We start from the raw sequence: 19,307 nt of genomic DNA, 5'->3' as shown, positions 1-19,307 counted from the left end.
GTATCTGAGCAGCATGTTACACAAGAGAGCACTTTTCAGATTAAAAAAGAACACATAATGAAGGCTGCTGGGTTTTGGTGCAAAATTAAGAAGCGAGTGTGATAAAGCGTCCAGAAGAACTGTGGCTGGTTCTGTAAGATGCTCAGTAAAACCTACAGCTTTGGACATTTCCTTATAAAACTGGACCCGAGACGATTTTTTTTTTAAAGCAAAGGGTCGTCTTACACCAAATACTGACTTTGGACCCGTTTACACGAGGACGCTGTCGGGTAAAAATGACTAAATATTTTATCGGAAGTGCCTTTCGTCTACACGGGGGCGGCGTTTCCGAGGCTGAAAAACGGAAAAAATTGAAAACGCCTTCCAGAGTGGATAAGTTAAAAACAGCCCCGTTGCATATCCGTCTAAACTACCCAATACGCGAAACTCTGCTCGGATCTGCTCACGTCGGGTACGTGTTTACGTCATACATATGTCATATACTGTACATGCCAGCCCGGGAAGTAAGAAAGTAAGTAAAAAAGTAAGAGCATGTCTGATTACATCGATCCAACGGACCTTCAAGCTGCTCTGGCAGCTTTAATAAACGTCCAGGAGTCCTTCGAACATCTATACCAAATCTGCACATATACCGTTAATGAACAGAGGCGGGTATAGTACGCTCTTACTTTTTTACTTACTTTCTTACTTACCATAGCCAGAGTAGTCAGAGTTTTCGCGGTGCAGATCAGACAAGACGGAAGACGTTGCGCATGCATGCAGACATAGCGGAGGTCTTTCACAGCACCACCTAGCCGCCTGGCATGCACATCCAATTGAATTCCACACATTTATGCGTCACCGTATAGACGCAGATTTCCTCCTTGAAAGCGGTCGTGTAGACGCGGAAAAAAGTGAGAACGAAAACGGACTTTTGCGGTTTTGTTTCAGACCGTCCCCGTGTAAAGTGGGCCTTTGTTTCATTCATTATGCCTTACTGATTACTGTTTATAGTAGTCTTACATGTGCCTAAGACTTTTCACACTACTGTATATCTTTATACTCCTCACACACTGATACCGCGAAAGAGCAGTCATAGATTAGATTAGATTAGATTCACTTTATTCATCCCACATCGGGGAAATTCACGTGTTACAGTAGCAAGAAAAAGTCAAACAGATAAGAAATAAAACTGAAATAAAAATTAGACAAATGAAGGATTAAATAGAGAGGGCTATTTGCATCATCTACCGTGAAAAAGTATAGAAAAAAATTGCCTTATTGAGAGGCTCGGAAAAATTGCATATTACAGGTAGACTCTGTATATATACACACATATATGCATAAATAATATATAAACATAAGTATGCATAAAAATAGTTTAAGGCCTATATTATTGCACATAATTGCATCGATGAGAGATGGCAGAGGTAGTAGTGGTGAAGTAGTGCAAATATAACGGCAAACAGGTTATTGGTGCTATGTTACAAGTTGTGGGTGTTATACAGTGACAGCAGTAGGTATGAATGACCTGCGGTACTTCTTCTTACACCGTGGGTGTAGCAGTCTACTACTAAAAGAGCTGCTTAAAGCCCCCACAGCCTCATGTAGGGGTGAGAGGGGTTATCCATGATAGAGGTCAGCTTGGCTAACATTATTGCTTTGTTTTTCTCAGCGATTAAAGGCAGTCCAAGTGTGATGGTTTTACATCAGGTTGATGCATTGTGAAATCAATACAAAAAATAGATCTGGATCTGATCTGGAGAGGGGCGTGTATAAATCTGCATTAACAAGATGCATCACGAAGGTGGTGTCAGAAAGGCGGGCCAAGCGTTAAAGCCGAGAGAATCCAAAATCTGTTCGGAGGCACACCAAAGCCCTTCGAGGCCATGCGTCTCCATTAATTCACGGATACACGAACTTCTCCGTTGATTCATTTTCCATAAAACGGCTCCGTCGGTAATCCTAATCGTAGGATTATATTAATGTGCTTGTTCGGATAAATTCTACAGCTCTGCACATAATCCAAGTCGAATAACAGAGAGATTAAAAAGACACGATATTTTGAGCAGAGAAAAATGTCCGGTCTTTGATATGATGAAGCTTTCTGTGAATATTTTATTTAACATGCATGGTCTCCGGTAACAGTCTGGAAGTTTTCCACTGTGGGAAAGTCCTCAGGATGGAGGAGTTTCCAGATTGTCTGTAACATCTCATCTCATTATCTCTAGCCGCTTTATCCTGTTCTACAGGGTCGCAGGCAAGCTGGAGAAAGGCGGGGCACACCCTGGACAAGTCGCCAGGTCATCACAGGGCTGACACATAGACACAGACAACCATTCACACTCACATTCACACCTACGGTCAATTTGGAGTCGCCAGTTAACCTAACCTGCATGTCTTTGGACTGTGGGGGAAACCGGAGCACCCGGAGGAAACCCACGCAGACACGGGGAGAACATGCAAACTCCACACAGAAAGGCCCTCGCCAGCCACGGGGCTCGAACCCGGACCTTCTTGCTGTGAGGCGACAGCGCTAACCACTACACCACCAGAAAGGAAAAAAAAAAAAAGTCAGGCTGGTGAGGGAACATTGAGTCTCTCACAGAAGGAGCTAACTTGCCTTGTTACATTACAGGCATTTAGCAGACGCTCTTATCCACAGTGACGTACAACAAGCACGCGCACACCAAAAAAAAAAAACCCACACACACAGCGACTGGGGAGTGGTTGAGGGGTTAGGTGGCTTGCTCAAGGGCACTTCAGACATGGATTTTTCCTGCCGGGCCAGGGAATCAAACCAGTGACCCTTTGGGCCCAAGGCCACTTCTTTAAGCTTTAAACCATGGCTGACCTTGTGCATGTTCCACTAACTATAAATGGTTAAAAACCTGATGTGTTGCTTATTAGTAAGTTTAAAAAGTGTTAATTGCTTTCGCATAAGAGAAGCAAAACCCTTCAGGACATGTTATTTGTTTGACTCCGACCATATCACACTTCCCCCTCATGAATTATTTCTCAGTAACTGCACAGCCCATCAAGTTTTAACAGTTCATGGAGTGAAAGAGTTGATTAAGTCAGCTTGAATGGACGTGAATCACTACGAGAAGTAATTTTATTCTTCATGTTTCATTTCTTTCCACATTCAAATACCTATTATTATTTTTTTTTTCCATCAGGGGACTTTTTATTTTCCTTCCTTTCCTTTAAGTTTCCTTGGTCACACTCCTCTGTTCACTCCTCCGAGTGAACTTTTGACTCGAGACTGTTGCTGTTAGTTACAAGTTCACACACCTTTACACTGATAAAACACAGCTGTACATATTTAGCAGTGACACCAGGGCTACGTGTGTGTGTGTGTGCGCTCTGATTGCAGTACATTCTGTCAGCTCTGGCGCTCCATTGAATAATGCCAGTCTGGTCCTTATTTTCCACATACCTGTCTCTACCTGTTCTAGAGGACCCTCCATATCGACAGCGCACACATGTACTCGTATGCCTTTTGGTGTTTAAACTCAAACTCCGTACACGTGCACTCACACATCGGGGCAGGTTTTCTTGCCGCTAATGTGATGTGTGCATGTTCTTGCTGAACAAGGCATTTCTGGTGTCCAGCACATGGTCTCCAGCATCTTGTTTTATGGTTGTCTGAAAGTTCATTTTACATATTAAAGACCTTAACTTTTCAATGTTAACGTACAGCTTTCGAGGCTTTTCTATTCTATCTGTAACCGCTTATCCTGTGCAGGGTCGCAGGCAAGCTGGAGCCTATCCCAGCTGACTACGGGCGAAAGGTGGGGTACACCCTGGACAAGTCGCCAGGTCATCATAGGGCTGACACACAACCATTCACACTCACATTCACAGCTACGGTCAATTTAGAGTCACCAGTTAACCTAACCTGCATGTCTTTGGACTGTGGGGGAAACTGGAGCACCCGGAGGAAACCCACGCAGACACGGGGAGAACATGCAAACTCCACACAGAAAGGCCACTGAGCTCGAACCCAGAACCTTCTTGCTGACCATTTGTTACAAATGGTAACACAGGAAGGCGACATAGACGCAAAAAGAACAATTCAGAATAATTTCATAAACAAAAGTCTAGGGGAATACACAAAAGGGGGAGCCACGCTCCCGGTTCAAGATGAAAGCAAAAGCAAAGAGCCCCTCAGAAGGCTCAAAACACAAAAATAGGGCGCTCAGGCCAATCAAAAAGCAGTCACAAACAGGCGCGTAGCAGAGACAAGACAAGCGCTGGCGTCAGACGGGTTCAACGAGGGAAGCGAGCCGGATGCAAGTGAACAGTGCAGGGGAAGCTCCAGCTGCCGCTTAAATACGCTCACGCCCCTCCCTGGCCCAGGTGACATTGAGCAGGTCCTCCTACTGCGCCAGCGGTGTACCTACAGGGCATGGGGCACAACAACGATTAGTGGGTGCCAAACCCACATAGACCCAGAGGGAAGAAAAAGGAAACCCCCCCCCCAAAAAAAACAAAAACACCAGGCTAGTAACACCATTACACCACCATGTTGCCATATTCTATTTATTTATTGGCCCATTTTGGTCCATCCGCTTGTTAAATCTGATGTCAGTAGTCATTTCCGAGGCTGAATGGCCCTTCAGTGTTACAGCCTTAGAGACTCTGTCACTAGATTTGGCGAAATTTATTTATTTATTTATTTTATTTTTTTTTATGAAGACCCCTTTTGGTAATCTTCATTAAAAAAAAAAAAGAGCCTTGCAACAAATCAGGCAACTTTTTCAACACATTAGTGACTGTCTTGAACTCGATACAGGTCTCCAGCTCACATCACAGCTGCTGTCATACAAGTTTTAGAAAGCAGGTTATCTTGACTCACAGTGTAACGCCTGACTTGCGCTCGCAACTAGTCACTGATGCCCATGGTCCCGCCCACAACCAATCACTGATCACCACTGTTTGTTTCCCCCTCTCCCTTCTTTGTTCTTCTTTTACACTTTCTTTTTGGATATATTCCATTTTATAAGTACTAAAAGCAAGTAAAAAATGTTCCTTCATGGCAATTGGATAGGATTTTTTTTTTTTACTTTGACCTGTTCCAACAATGGGGAACACGGCACTGCGGCATGCTGAAAAGACGAAGCTTGGCCCGGGAAATAAGATCATTATGACACGGCTTAACAAGCAGATTTAAAGGATTGTCGTCATCTTCCGCCTGCTCCCGTTAGGGGTCGCCACAGCGGATATGTTCCCCATACAGTGGTGCTTAAAGGTTTGTGAATCCTTTAGAATTTTCTATATTTCTGCATAAATACGACCTAAAACAACATCAGGTTTTCACACAAGTCCTAAAAGTAGATAAAGAGAACCCAGTTAAACAAATGAGACAAAAATATTATACTTGGTCATTTATTTATTGAGGAAAATGATCCAATATTACATATGTGTGAGTGGCAAAAGTATGTGAACCTCTAGGATTAGCAGTTAATTTGAAGGTGAAATTAGAGTCAGGTGTTTTCAATCAATGGGATGACAATCAGGTGCGAGTGGGCACCCTGTTTTATTTAAAGAACAGGGATCTATCAAAGTCTGATCTTCACAACACACGTTTGTGGAAGTGTATCATGGCACAAACAAAGGAGATTTCTGAGGACCTCAGAGAAAGCGTTGTTGATGCTCATCAGGCTGAAAAGGTTACAAAACCATCTCTAAAGAGTTTGGACTCCACCAATCCACAGTCAGACAGATTGTGTACAAATGGAGGAAATTCAAGACCATTGTTGCCCTCTGCAGGAGTGGTTGACCAACAAAGATCACTCCAAGAGCAAGGTGTGTAATAGTCAGTGAGGTCACAAAGGACCCCAGGGTAACTTCTAAGCAACTGAAGGCCTCTCTCACATTGGCTAGTGTTCATGAGTCCACGATCAGGAGAACACTGAACAACAATAGTGTGCATGGCAGGGTTGCAAGGAGAAAGCCACTGCTCTCCAAAAAGAACATTGCTGCTCATCTGCAGTTTGCTAAAGATCACGTGGACAAGCCAGAAAGCTACTGGAAAAATGTTTTGTGGATGGATGAGACCAAAATAGAACTTTTTGGTTTAAATGAGAAGCGTTCTGTTTGGAGAAAGGAAAACACTGCATTCCAGCATAAGAACCTTATCCCATCTGTGAAACATGGTGGTGGTAGTATCATGGTTTGGGCCTGTTTTGCTGCATCTGGGCCAGGATGGCTTGCCATCATTGATGGAACAATGAATTCTGAATTATACCAGCGAATTCTAAAGGAAAATGTCAGGACATCTGTCCATGAACTGAGGCTACATCCACACAACAACGGCAACGAGATTTTTTTTTTTTAGCGGGTAAAAAAAATATCGCGTCCACATGGGCAACGGATCAGTAAAATATCAGGTACATATGGCAACGCAACACTTGCTGAAAACGATGCAATACTCATGCCACACCTCTACGTGCGCTGTAAGACGGTCCCATCGGAGACACCAGAACAATAGAAGAAGTAGGACGCATGCGCATAAACCTCTTCTTCTACCTGGCATGAATGAGTGAGTGCTGCTTGTTCTAGTCATGTGGTTGTGACGTCATCGTAAACAAATCCGTTCTACTCATCCAGACGACTTCGCAACGGCGCTGTTGCCAGATTTTTCCACTCTGGAAACCGTTCTCAAAAAATATCGTTTTGGGGCACCCAAAACGCCGGTGCCGTGTGGACGCCAGGCCGAAACGATAAAAAATTTTATCGGATTCACCTGAATCCGTTGCCGTGTGGAAAGGGCCTGAATCTCTAGAGAAGGTGGGTCATGCAGCAAGACAACGACCCTAAGCACACAAGTCGTTCTACCAAGGAATGGTTAAAGAAGAATAAAGTGAATGTTTTGGAATGGCCAAGTCAAAGTCCTGACCTTAATCAAATCGAAATGCTGTGGAAGGACCTGAAGCGAGCAGTTCATGTGAGGAAACCCACCAACATCCCAGAGTTGAAGCTGTTCTGTACGGAGGAATGGGCTAAAATTCCTCCAAGCCGGTGTGCAGGACTGATCAACAGTTACCGCAAACGTTTATGGCCCTTTTCCACTACCCTTTTTCAGCTCGCTTCAGCTCACTTCAGCCCGACACGGCTCGCGTTTCGACCATCTCAGAGCAGCACGACTCAGTTCGCTTCAGCCCTGCTTAGCACCCAAAACTCGCACGGTTTTTCAGTGGGGCTGAAGCGAGCCGAGCCGAGTGGGGCTAGGAGTGTGAGGAGACACTCCCCTGTGCACTGATTGGTGAGGAGTGTCCTCACATGCCCACACATGCCCCGCGAGCACGCTGGGATCTGTAAACACCGTAAACCCGGAAGAAGAATAATTACGAATTATGAGAATTTCTGGAGCCTTATGCGCCTCGCCTCATCTATACGCTCTTGCCAGTATCTGTTGGCGTTGTCAGTGACAACAAGCCACAGCACCAAGACCAGCAACACTAACGACTCCATGTCCTCCATGTTTATTGTTTACTATCCGGGTCGTGAGACTACCGCTTAAAAGGTCACTGATGTCACTGTTTGCGCCGCCTAACGACATCACGTGACATCCACCCACTTTCGCTAACTCCACCCAATGTGTCCACCCACTTCCAGCCAGCACGGTTCAGCGCGGTTGTAGTCGAAATGCAACTCCAACAGCCCCGCTCAGCTCGACTCAGCCCAACTCAGCACGGCACGGCTCGGCTCAGCCCAACTCAGCCGCGTTTGTAGTGGAAAAGCGGCATTAGTTGCAGTTATTGCTGCACAAGGGGGTCACACCAGATACTGAAAGCAAAGGTTCACATACTTTTGCCACTCACAGATATGTAATATTGGATCATTTTTCTCAATAAATAAATGACCAAGTATAATATATTTGGCTCATTTGTTTAACTGGGTTCTCTTTATCTACTTTTATGACTTATGTGAAAATCTGTTGTTGTTTTTGGTCATATTTATGCAGAAATTTTGACAATTCTAAAGGGTTTGCAAACTTTCAAGCACCACTGCATTTGATTTGGCATAGGTTTTACACCGGATGCCTTTCCTGACACAACCCTCCCCAGTCTTTCTGGGCTTGGAGCCCGACACTAAGTATTTTTACCGAATTTGCATGTCTTTGAACTGGAAGAGGAAACCAGAGCAAACCCACGCAGACACAGAGAACATGCAACCTCCACACAGAAAGGCCCTCATCGGCCATGAGGTTCGAACCCAGACCCTTCTTGCTGTGAGGTGACCGTGCTAACCACAGTGCCACATCATAATTTAAAGGATTATGATGCCCTTCTTGTTCACATTTTTAATAGTAATACTTTGAAATAAGGAACAAGAGCACACCAGTTATTTTTCATTGCACTTCTGATAATGCTTTTATGAGTCATTGAGTGTCAGAGGCACTCCGCACTCAGCATGTCTAATGAGAGAAGCTCGGCTTGCGCATCACACTGCTGCAGCTTATTATAAACTTGCTTTGTACAAGCAAAGTACATTTTTTAATTATTTATACCCCCGCTCCGAAGGAGGCGGGGTATACTGGTTTACCTCTGTCTGTCCGAAACACCCTTTTTCTCAGCAACCACAAATAATAGCCACTTGGTACCTCGCTTCAGCTTGGGGTTCTATACCATGTATACCGTTTTCAGGTCTGTCGCACATCGACTTCCTGTTTACCGACTGAATATATTTACGAAACATATAGCGTGGATTTGCAAAATTTTCATATCACTTTTCTCGGCGACTACAAATCACACCTGCTTGATATTTGGTAGCGAGCTTCAGCTTGGGGTTCTATACCGTGTATACCGTTTTCAGGTCTGTCGCACATCGACTTCCTGTTTACCGACTGAATATATTTATGAAATGTATAGGGTGGATTTTGACGCTATTTCAAAATGACAGTTTACCAGGACGCTATTTGAAATCCCTGGGGAGAGACACTGCTCTTTACTTCTGTGTTTCAGGATTCGTTATTTGTTGAAGTCAACGTTCATAATAAGTGTCTTATTCCTTCGATTGCTTGCATTCTGATATAAGCGAGAGCGGGGGGGATACGTAAGTGAGCAGGAGCTCACAGTCGATCTTGTTTTTAATGCATCAAAATGCAAAAATGACCTCACACACACTGGAAAAATATGTTTTATTTTATGCTTTATGCTGTTTATGCTCGAAATGCTATTTTTCTTGACAAAATGTCCATAAGCGACACTTTAAAGTAGTTTTGTTAATGTATAGCATTTAACTTTAGTAGCTTGTACAGACCTCTAACCCATGGCAGAAAATTTCCATGCTGCTTTTTTTTTTTTTTAAATTCTATAATTAAAGCTATTTTTCTGTGAACATACCCGGGTCAAGTATCATAGAATAGGATGTTATCTGGTCCAGTATATTCAGTCATCCTGAACGGGATTGGTCATTAACATCGCTAACTGAGCGTGCTGTAATCCAGACCTCCTTTGTGTTAGCTTGCTGTTCGGAAATGTGTAGTAAAACCTGATTTTGATGCAGCATGCACGTTTCTCCGTGGAAAGAATTAATTGTAGGGTTTTACGATCAGCTAATTACAGTGGCCATTAGTGCAGTACCAATAAATATTTGAGTAATGGTGCAGCGCTGTGCGCTGGTGTTTTTTGAGTAGGCGTGAAGCATGGAGGCTTTTGATCCACTTGCTTTTCTTCTGTCTCAGCACAGTGATGCTCATCTTTCTGACAGGAAGCGATCTCTGTCTGCAGTGTGATGCATCAGGGATGAACCTCACACAGTGATTGGGACTGATTGCAGGATGATGTTTAGGATCTACGCTAAAGATGCATCAATATCCCCTTTTTTTTTTTTTTTACCAATTTCGTAATAATCAAAGGCATCATGAAATGTTTTATTTAGCTTATGGTCCAGTATGTTTCCGTGATGTACTTAAGTAGCGCTTAAGGCCACAAATCTACATCGTCGCTCCAGTCGTTTCGAGGAATTTTGTACAGATCATAACCAGTAATAAACTCTAATTTCTGTGTATATCTACAGTGGTGCTTGAAAGTTTGTGAACCCTTTAGAATTTTCTATATTTCTGCATAAATATGACCTAAAACATCAGATTTTCACACAAGTCCTAAAAGTAGATGAAGAGAACCCAGTTAAACAAATGAGACAAAAGTATTTTCAAAGGTTGAAAATGACGTAATTTCGATCTCTGAATTGTCGCGTCTCATGCAAGTTGAAGAAGTTGTTAATTTTCTCTGTGAGCAGCGGTATGACTGTTGGTGGCATGTCTTGGGTGGAGGGCCGTCAGAATAAAGGTGACATCCAGGCAACTTAATCAGCTATGATGTGGTTTGGTGGCAACCAAACAGAATTTAGAAGTTCTCTGTTCTAAAGACTACGAGAGCTTTGTGGATCCATGGCACGGTGTTCTGAGCGATGTTGCCCGGCAGCGTCGTGGTGGCTGTGCAGATGGTGTGGGATTTATCTTCGTGCGCTTGTTGGGACCGTGGTAGCTACGCCATTGGAATTGCATCCTGACCCTCTTTTGGTGGGCTTTTTCTTTTTTCTTCCCTAATTGTAAAGCAACCTTGGGTGTAAGAAAGGTGCTATATACACTACCGTTCAAAAGTTTGGGGTCACCCAGGCAATTTTGTGTTTTCCATGAAAAGTCACACTTTTATTTACCTCCATAAGTTGTAAAATGAATAGAAAATATAGTCAAGACATTTTTCTGGCCATTTTGAGCATTTAATCGACCCCACAAATGTGATGCTCCAGAAACTCAATCTGCTCAAAGGAAGGTCAGTTTTATAGCTTCTCTAAAGAGCTCAACTGTTTTCAGCTGTGCTAACATGATTGTACAAGGGTTTTCTAATCCTCCATTAGCCTTCTGAGGCAATGAGCAAACACATTGTACCATTAGAACACTGGAGTGAGAGTTGCTGGAAATGGGCCTCTATACACCTATGGAGATATTGCACCAAAAACCAGACATTTAGTAGAATTTAGCTAGAATAGTCATTTAGCACATTAGCAATGTATAGAGTGTATTTCTGATTAGTTTAAAGTGATCTTCATTGAAAAGAACAGTGCTTTTCTTTCAAAAGTAAGGAAATTTCAAAGTGACCCCAAACTTTTGAACGGTAGTGTAAATGGAACTGATTATTATTTATTATTAGAGGACACCGTTATCTTAATTTTGCTTCTGTTCAAATTGTTCCCAAGTACAGTGGAGGAGAAGTTAATAATTGCGATGATGGGTTTTCTCATTATTGATGATGCCTGTCTGTTTGCATACAGGGACTTTATAAAAAATAAAAAAAAAGAAGAAGAAACAACCACATGTTGAAATTTGACCTTGCATCAACACAAAAGTCACACCACACAAATGGCTTTGAATTAGTTTGTTAGTATATTTTCTTCCCAAATGTCGTCATAATTGTTCATTATTTTCCTTCATTGATCGTTTTCTTATCTTCACGTTTAAAAGATTTCATAGAGTTAACTTGCGTCCTACTTGTGGTCATTCGGCACAAAGACCACACGGTACGTTGGCGTGTGTCGCTGCTTCAAGTACATTTCTAAGACGAAGCATTCTGAATGAACTTGTAGCTGCCTGTTTCATCTACTTCATAAAACGTCGTCGGTAGAGCAGCCAGAGTGAATTTTAACTCGTACTGCGTTTGGTGTGAACGTACCATTACGCCGCACAGTATCACATAGCTTTGGATGTTGGTATCGGTAACAAAGCATTTCTAATCAACGTAATATGTGCTCGGAGACCGTTGTAAATTCGTGGCAGAAGAACTGAAAGACCAAACAAGTGAAAATGAACTCACTCCTGACCCACTCCTGTGTGTTTTTGTATAAAGTGCTTTTGAAGCTGAAACCAAGTGCAGTTCTTTGTTGTGTGGAAACGTGTCATGGTGTCTTTTATATCTTACTTCAGAAGACTGACCTTCATGAAAAATACATGTTTAATACACTTGAATATATAGACTACGGTTTAACCCAACGCTTTTGTGGTTTGCTTGTGTTTCCTGTTGTGCTTTATAAGCCTCTTTACATTGCGTATTAGAGGTCTGCGCGGGTCGGATTTTTCAGTCCCGCTCCTGCCCGCGCCCGCATTGTGCAGTCCCGCTCCCGCCCGCTCACACAAAGAATTATGATTTTTAGTCCTGCTCCCGCCCGCGCCTGCCATATTTTGTCCCGCTCCCGCCCGCAAATCCCGCATGATGCAGACGTTCGCGTTATTTCTCAGGAAAGTTCTTGTCTTGATACAGCGTGATGGTGCCCCGCCCCCTACTTTGAGTGGATTTGAGCATAAATATCTACAGCTCATGTTCACATTTGTTATTATTTACCTTGTTTCTGAATTCGGAATGTTGAAATGGCAGCATGTAGACCTAATAATAATAATTATTTAATTAGACTAATCATTTAAGTATGCGCTCTCCTGTGGTGCGTAGAGCTCTGCTCTTCTGCCTTGATCGGAGATCTCAAACACGGAAGAGGAAAGGAACTGGAAACGTACGAGAGATATTTATCCTCTCCTGGATCAGAATCAGAATTCTGATGACCAGCTCATCTAAGGTGTCATTAAGGCATCATGTTAGGCCAAGTTTACATTAGACCGTATCTGTCTCGTTTTCTTCGCGGATGCACTGTCCGTTTACATTAAACCGCCTGGAAACGCCGGGAAACGGGAATCCGCCAGGGTCCACGTATTCAATCTAGATCGTGTCAGCTCCGGTGCTGTGTAAACATTGAGAATACGCGGATACGCTGTGCTGAGCTCTAGCTGGCGTCGTCATTGGACAACGTCACTGTGACATCCACCTTCCTGATTCGCTGGTGTTGGTCATGTGACGCGACTGCTGAAAAACGGCGCGGACTTCCACCTTGTATCACCTTTCATTAAAGAGTATAAAAGTATGAAAATACTGCAAATACTGATGCAAATACTGCCCATTGTGTAGTTATGATTGTCTTTAGGCTTGCCATCCTTCCACTTGCAAGTGGTAAGTGATATGCGCTGGGATCACACACACAGCGGCTCAGTCCCGAATCACGGCTTGTTCACTTCACTCGCGCGCTCTGTGAGCTGCGCAAGGCCGGAGTGTGCACCCTCCAGAGGGCACTCGCTGTTCAGGGCGGAGTGATTTGGAGTGCAGGATGCCTGCGGAGCCGAGCGTATCCGTGTATTGGCGTTGCTGTGTGCACGCAAATCGTGTATTGGTGTTGCTGTGTGCACACTAATCGTTTTAAAAACGTTAATCTGATGATCCGCTGATACGGTCTAATGTAAACATGGGCTTAGTGTGGGTCACTGGAGGCTGGGTGTGAACGGCGAGTCATTAGAGTGATCAAAGGATTACCCGTTAGGGTGATCAATGGCAATCTGACTCTCTCTGCAAATTTAGGCATCTTAAAATGTTTTTATTAATGCCAAATAAAATATCCAGCACAAATTATATATGATAGACATAAATTAATAATTTATCAATTTTATTTTAAACACGTTTTTAGTTAGCGGGACTGCAGCTTATCACTGCTCCCGCCCGCGCCCGCATTGTGCACTCCTGCTCCCGCCCACGCCCGCAATGAGCTTTCAAAATTTGTCTCGCGCCGCACTGCTTTGCGGCGGGTCCCGTGGGACTCCCGCGGGAGTGCAGGGCTCTATTGCGTATAGCATATGGAAATCTGATGTACTGATGGTGAAACAAGTGTGAGAAGTAGCAGTGGTGTTTTTTTTTTTTTTAATTAAGTTTAAAGAAGGAAAAAAGAGAGAGAGAGAGAGAGAGAGATCGAGCTTGGCCAAATGGCGATTGATGTCTACATGCTGCTGAGAGGTTATGGAGAAAAGTCATATTTTTTACTTTCTGACAGCACCTTTAGTTGAACGGTACCAAAAAGCCTTTTAACACCATATACCCAAGATCCCTTTCCAATATATTTTGAAAGAAGAGCAATTCAGAAGTAGCTTAGTTTATTTTAGACTTCTCTCTCCCAGGATGATTTCTCAATTGAAGAATAAAATCGTTCTTACAGGATGGGGTTACAGAGCCCCTAAAGGGACATGGGTTTAAAAAAAAAAGCTTCTTGTGCGCACAAGAAAGTATCAGGCGTGCACAAGAAACTACCTAAGAGAAGCATGAACTCCATAAATATGACAGCGCGTTTCTGAGAAGAGAATGGAGGCAATTGTTCAGCAAGAGAAGCCAAAATTATGAAATTATTAAGATTGCCTTTTAATTTTGCTAAAGTATGGAATCCAGGGCAAAATGTACTTGAAAAGCATATTTAAAAATCGTCACCCCAGTTATAGCAACGTCGCTTCAGAGAAATCTTGGTTTGAATTTTAAAGGGAAAGAAAGCACATGGTTAAAATACAGTTGTGAAGATGGATTATGATCTAAACTCACGATTCGTACGAATAATTGAAAATAAGGAGCTCACGCAATCAAGATATGGGTCTGTCTCAGAAACTGGGTACTGTGGGGGTCCCCCACTAAATATACTCACAGTCAATAAACTATACGGTTTTGAATGGTGATGCTGGTTTTAATTTGAAATAAAATGATGAAAGAAATAATACAGATAAAACTAAATCTTTGATGTGAATACTGTATTCAGAATTTGGCAAAAATTTTCCTATTTTTTATTAGTTTATTTTAGACTTCTCTCTCCCAGGATGATTTCTCAATTGAAGAATAAAATCGTTCTTACAGGATGGGGTTACAGAGCCTATTTTAAATAAAAAAATTTGGCAAATTAGTGGAAAAATGGCGGCTTGATCTGGGACATGATAAACGGTTGACTACATCGCATTCCCTTAAAAAGGTTGTAGTCCACTGAAAAGTCTACAGTTATCACTAATTGTATTTTAAGTTGTAACTTTATACACCTAAGGATTGGTGCGCTCACAGAATAATCATAACCGTAATAAAACATCATGCAAAATATTTCATCACCGTTGTAACTCCATTTTCCGCAGACCCAAAACCAATACGATTGTGTGTTTTGATTTAAACGGAAAGCCTCAGGGTCGAGGTCACGACCTCACCAAAAGTAGTAACTTAAAATCACTACGCCATATAAACATTATTATAAATCTGCGATTTTGTTTTTTAAAACGAAAGCTGAAAGTTAGGTATAGAATATGTTTCTTACAGAATGTTACGATGGTAGCTGGTCTTGTATGAATTTCTGAGCTATAAAATGAGTCGTGGTCTATTTTTTACCGTAGCGTGTTATTTGTGTGCGGGGAAGGACACACATTAACAATTTGCATGTGTAGAATGGAATTTTCCACTCCAGCAGTTAGAAGTTGATCGTGCTTCCATTTGCGGTCTTTCTGTTACGCAAGTGATCTGTTCGGACGTTATCGCTGAAAAGGTGAGTTTTGACAGTTTTATTTTGTTTTAGTCTTGCAGTATAAGGCAATAGAATGTTTCTTTTTCATCTTACTTTCATATTTCGTAGTGTTTGCATATTTTTAGCCAATATTTTGCAACCATGGTCAATTTAGATCGAACTTTTGATAGAATCTACAGCCAGTCATTTTGCCCCGCCCCCGCCTCGCGCTCCGTCCGGTGCGGTAGTGATGTCCCGTTGCTCGCGCGCCGCAGCAGAGACCCGCGCGACCTTCAGCCGGTACAATCGCTGCTCTTTTACCGCCGCCGTTATTCTCATCTTTCCGGTGTGTTCTTGATTTTTCTATTGTGTCCTATTTCGCCATATCAAATACCCAAAATGCATCATATTATTCATATTGAAGTGAATAATCAATTCAGTCATCATAACTTGGCATTTTTAACCCAAACAATCAAAAAGAGGAAATTTATTAAATATTTTCTCTCCTCTGTGAAGGAGGGGCTTTAATTCTTCATGATGTAGTTATTTTATATGTAAATCAATTTTACAAAAGCATTTGAATTGTAATCAAAATTTTTTTCCACAGTGGAGGCCAGATAAAGCAAGATACTATCTTTATTCTTATTAAACATGACAAAAGAAACATTGAGTGTTAGGTAAATGCAAAAAAAAAAAAAATAGTAAAATTAGAAAATTTATTTTTTGACCATAATGTCCCAAATGAGAGACCAGTTTCTGAGACGGACCCATATCCATCTCCGAAAGTCAGTTTCTGTGCAGAATTCCCCCATCATCGACGATTTCATAAATGCCGCCACTGGAAATATTTTAACCAATCAGAAAAATCCCCCCCGATTGTTTGCGACAATGGAACGTGGAAGCTCTGCGTGGCGAGTAAGACTTGAAGCATTGGGATTGTCGGCCATTACATCAACTGTTGTTTTCACCATTTTTCAAGAAGGCTGTTCGATGTCCGAGAGAGAACAAAATGCCTAGCTGTGCAGCGGTCGGGTGCACATGCAGGACTGAATCAGGTCAGCAGCATAGCCGCACGTTCTATGGCTTTCCGCTGAAAAAAAAACAGACTTGCTCAAGAAATGGCTAGTCAACATGAAAAGGGTGGGCTTCGTTCCTACAACGCTTGCGTTCAAGCACACTTTCTGGATACCTGTTTTAAGGAGGATTTGTACGCCAAGTACATCGGTGTGGCGGAAGGCCAAAAGAGACGGAGACGACTGAAGGAAGATGCTGCGCCAACAGAATTCGAACATAGCAAGGGCAAGTACAGTGTCAAGGATACAAAAACTCGAAAGGGAGGGCAATATTAAAGAGGTATTTATATTTTTATCTAGTAAAAGTAATTTTATCAGTCTGTCTGTTTAGATCTATTCGCGTTAGGAAGACCAAATGCGCTAACTGATCGCTCGATGCCCCGTTATCGCTCAGCACGAACCACATCACATGGCCTTTTTGAAGGAGCTATTCTGATTTCTTTCCATAGTATTGGACCCTTTGTATATTTGTTCAAGACCCCGTAAAACTGAACTGATGGCAGTGGTGCGTCAGCCTTCCGAGTCACTTTCCGCCATCTTGTCTCAATATTACAAGCTACAAACCCATGCATGTATTTACATTACATTTTCCATTGCTTTAAGAAATGAAAGTTCAGTTTTTTTTCTGACGTAATTCCGTTCATGACTCTTCTTTCCTCATAAATGATTTTGCATTCAGAATTAAACACAGCCAATTTTTCTATGCTTTTTTATTTTTAGGATCAAAAGATACCCCATACAGTGTGAAATTTTCATTTAATACCATTATCTTGAGTACTGCAATGAAAAAAGTTGCCACATTTTGCTGTGATGTAATTCCGTTACCGAAGAACTACCCAGTGGCTGTACAGAAGGATGTATCCAAGAACACAGTGTACCAGAAGATGCCATAAATCAACTAAAAGACAACGTGCGCACGATGAAACTTTTATTTTTAGCACGCACGTCCCTTTTGGGGCTTCAAATATGATCAATGAATCCATTCTGATCACTTTTGACCAAAAATTAAATCCAACCCCTTTGCATTTAAGAGAATAGCGCAGTGCAGAAAATCTGCTGACTGTACTGTGCGAGCTCATTAGTTACGAACAACCTGAGACGATATAATAACTTCAGCAACGTGACAAACGCTGGAGGGAACATTTGCATCGAAACACGGCGACAGAGTTGAAGAGAAAGCTGAGACGCAGCTGATCTATTGAGCGCTCGGTAGTTTTTTAGCACGTCTTAGTCAGGTCTTTTCTCGCAGGCCGAAGGCAATGCTGCTATTAACAAATTAATCACAGCTCAGACCCTTGTAATTATGCTCTTATCAATCCATTTATATTTGCTAGCACAGAGAGAGGGCGAGAGAACCAAGCGAGCAAATCGCTGATTATCTGCATGAGACTGGAGTGGGTGTGAGGAGCCACGGCTTTAAGCTGCCTGCAGAATTCGACAGTGTAACTGATGATTATAGCTGTTTATCTCCGCGTGACTGTCTTTGTCCCAAGACTCCAATTGTTCATCGTGGTTGTCAGTTACAGACGAGCAGTTGCTCCTTCACGTCAAACACCGTTTAGTTCAGCTGTCTCATTTCTATAGATCTAATGATGGTGGTGATGATGTGATCCATGATATTAGTCATATCATTAACGTTACCAAATGACTGCATGTTTTTAAAATGATGCATCTTGTGGATTTCTGCACCTATATCCTTGGACGTGTAAGGAGTAAAAAAAAAACACACCAGGGGCATGCCGTTATAGGAAAATTATCAAAGGTGGTGAGGTTACCGCAACAAAGTTTTGTACCACACCACAGAAATTAGCCAGCAGTTACATTAAAAAAAATTAAGAATGACGCTTGATGCTTATAAAATAAGAAACACAGCTCGTCATGCTACAGAGAAACCACAAAGCATATACTTCTCTGCTCTGAAGACTTTCCTGTGCTGAAACTGGAGACTCCTTCCAAAAATGCTAAATATAAAGGTTTCGTCACAGAAAACTTCAGCACATCAACAATTGAATCCGTTTATGTAACACATTCACCATTCAAATCACTGTAACTTGTTCATGTAGAAATGATAATGGAACAAGTTATTGTTAATATAACAAGCTGCTGTTCTGGAAAATTCATCAATAATTTCTGACTCATCAGAATCAAGCATTTAACTGTGCCGTGGAGGTCTTTCACTGACATCAGAGATTTTTGTTTTTCACGCAACGTCTGCTATATTGCCAGGCAAACAAAGAAACAGTCGTGATGGTTAATAATGAAAATCGAGACGACTGCAGTCAGTGCAATCTCTCTGAAATGATTAAAAATGTAGATTATACCAGCAGATCGTGTTACATCCAAAAGCTGAAACATGCAGGCATCACAGATCCATATAATTTACCCACAAACTTATTCTGCACACTGCTCTCTCTCTCTCTCTCTCTCTGTGTGCATGTGTTCACCACTTCAGATAAATTAAAGGCGGAGGAGGAATTTTGCTGTACTTGAGTGTACATGTGACAAAAATAAAGGCTGCTTCTTCTTAATTTACCCACAAATGTGTTTTTTCCACTTGAAAAGTGTACGGCAAACCAGCTACCAGATTTGGGACACTACGATATCCTGGACTATTTAGTATTTGGGACTTCTAAATGCACCAGAGATGCTAAAGGCTTACAAAAGTACAGATGCCGACCAATATTTGGAGGCAGGTTTCGTGCCGGAATGTTATGGGAAATTCCTGATATAGAAAAATACCTTATTGTGACAAAAAGGTAAGCTCAAACGTGGACTTCTTATAGTAATAAACAAGCCAGGGCCTAGATCTATCATACTTTATGGTGTTTAGCCAAATCTACGTTATCAGAGTACATAAACATGCTGCTTGTTTCGCCAAGCATTAGATCTAATAAAATATATCGCGTCCTAAAG

General features: G+C 42.1%; 2 protein-coding genes across 2 annotated transcripts in view; one reads left to right on the top strand and one right to left on the bottom strand.

Annotated features, from left to right (window-relative positions):
* Positions 1-19,307, top strand: part of dock1 (dedicator of cytokinesis 1) — a 742,670-nt gene that overhangs the window by 371,405 nt on the left and 351,958 nt on the right. The window lies entirely within an intron of this gene.
* Positions 1-19,307, bottom strand: part of LOC132897832 (inhibitory synaptic factor 2A) — a 64,646-nt gene that overhangs the window by 428 nt on the left and 44,911 nt on the right. The gene's annotated exons all lie outside the window — the stretch shown is intronic.

The sequence above is a fragment of the Neoarius graeffei genome, chromosome 14 (assembly GCF_027579695.1).
Source record: "Neoarius graeffei isolate fNeoGra1 chromosome 14, fNeoGra1.pri, whole genome shotgun sequence".
NCBI classification, from domain to species: domain Eukaryota; kingdom Metazoa; phylum Chordata; class Actinopteri; order Siluriformes; family Ariidae; genus Neoarius; species Neoarius graeffei.
The sequence above is the reverse complement of the archived record's forward strand: the minus strand, read 5'-3'. Positions and strand labels throughout refer to the sequence as shown.